This window comes from Elephantulus edwardii, unplaced genomic scaffold, assembly GCF_000299155.1.
Source record: "Elephantulus edwardii isolate Elephantulus edwardi_28Jun2011 unplaced genomic scaffold, EleEdw1.0 scaffold00223, whole genome shotgun sequence".
NCBI lineage: Eukaryota > Metazoa > Chordata > Mammalia > Macroscelidea > Macroscelididae > Elephantulus > Elephantulus edwardii.
The window spans coordinates 1,362,720-1,365,022 of NW_006399973.1; positions in this window are offsets into that span (position 1 = coordinate 1,362,720).

Below are 2,303 nucleotides of genomic sequence, written 5' to 3' on the forward strand. Positions count from 1 at the left end.
TAGGGAATGGCAAAGGACACACAGACAAAGAATATTAATCAGAACTGGCTTTGACAAGCACTGTGGCATTTGGACAAGAACAAACTGGGAGGAGGGTAGAGAGAATAGTGCAACAATGGAAACAATGGAAACCCAAAATCTCTGTAAATGTTTATGAAAATTAATAAAATATAATTATAGAAAAAAAATCCTTTTCAGTCTTCCTTATCAATGGTTCTACTTTCAGATGCATGTGAATCAATGGAAAGTTCCATGGCTTGAGCAAGGTGCATCTGGGACTTAAAACTGACATCCTTACTCGTTAGCCTTTTAAAGAGGTCTTTGACAGCAGATGTATTCAGTGCAACTCACATTTTAATTTTTGACTGCTGCCTCTATAGGTGTTGACTAAGTGTTCAAGCAAGACAAAATCACTGACAATTTCCGTCTTTCCTCGTTCTATTATGATGTTGTTGCCTATTGGTTCAATGGTGAAGAGCTTTGGTTTTCTGAAAACTATAGTCTTCTGCAAGTTTTCTCCACTGTCTGCAAACAAAGATTTTTCATCTGCATAACACAGGTTGTCGATGAGTATTTCTCCAATCTTGATGCCACTTTCTTCATATAATCTAGTTTTTCTATTTCTCCAGCCTATAAATTGAATACATACAGTGAAAAGATAGTGCCTACCTTCCTCATTTTAAACCATGAGTATCCATTTATTCTATTCAAACTTCTTAATCTAAGTACAAATTTCACATGAACATGATTGTTTTAGAATTCCTATTTGTTCAATGTTCTCCATAATTGATTATGAATCACACAGTCAAATGCCTTTGCAAAGTCAATAAAATGAAAGTAAACACCTTTCTGGTATTCTGTTTTCAGCCAAGATTCATGTGACATTACCAGTGATATCTCTCATTTCACAAGCTCTTCTGAATCCATCTTGAATTTCTGGCAGTTCTCTGTCTATGCAGTGTTCCAGTTATTTTTTAATAACCTTTAGTAAGATTTTACATATATGATAATTTCTGCTTTCTATTGTTCTTATTATCGTTGATTGCTGTTGAGTCGGGCACGACTCACAGTGAGCCTATGAACAAAAGGCATGAAACCTTTCTTTAACTATTTACTTTTATCAAAGTACATAGAGCATCCAGAGACATGTTGTTTAGGAAGTAACTTTATTTCAGAATGGGAACAAATACTGATCTTGGTTGAAATTTGTTGATGCAATCAGATACCAACAAATGGTATTTTTATGTGTATTCAGCCTACAGCTTCCATGAACTCTGAATGAGCAGATGAAAATAATCATTGTTTTCAGATAATGTGCTTTCTAACCAAAAACATAAAAAGAAATAATATAAAAATATTGTAATTGAAAATTCTGTAAGAGGGCAGTGAGCAGAACACAAAAATTTAATCATTTTCCTAGAAATGGTTACAACCAGACAACATGGTTAAACATCCATTCACAGGAGCTACCAAAAGTAATTCATAGGAATAAACCTAACAAGAGAAGTACAAAGACTTATATAAGAAAAATTAAAATACTCTGTTCCTGGGAAGGGAAGAATCCATTTCTAAAGACATCAATCTTGCAAATTAATTTATGAATGCAATGCAATCCCACGAAAAATTTTAAAATAAGTGAAATATATAATAATAACATTTTTCTAACTTACATAAGTTGTTGTTATTAAATGTCGTTGAGTCGAGTACAACTCATAGCAACCATATGAACAAAAGAACCTGCTCTATAACTACCGTGATTTCTCTAAGTTCATAGTTTCCAGAGGCTTGTTGTTTAGAAAGTGGATGCCATGCCTGCTTCCAAGCCTGTCTCACTCTGGGAGCTCCATTGAACACTGCACCATGGGCAACCACCACGACATTTGACACACCAGTGGCACAATTCAGCATCACAGCAACCCCAAGTTACCTCCTTACAGCAAATTAACAGACCAGTGTAGTAGCACTAAGAAGAAAGTCCCTCCCAAACACAGTTAACACCAGCCCTCAGGCCCAACCAACTTTATTTTTAAATTTCATTATTTTTTTTAATAATTTTAATGAACATTTAGAGAGATTTTGGATTTCCATTCATTCATTGCTGCACTTCTCTCCCTGCCCAGCCCTCCCCGTCCCCCTCCAGTTTGCTCCTCTCTTTAAAAAGCAAAAGAAACACTCCCTCCCTGGTATACAATCCCCCCCACCGCACCCCTCCCACTGCTCCAAGCACTTTACACCAAGAAACCTTAATTGTGGACTCTTGTGATAACCATAATACCCTATCATACATCGCTTTTAAATTATTC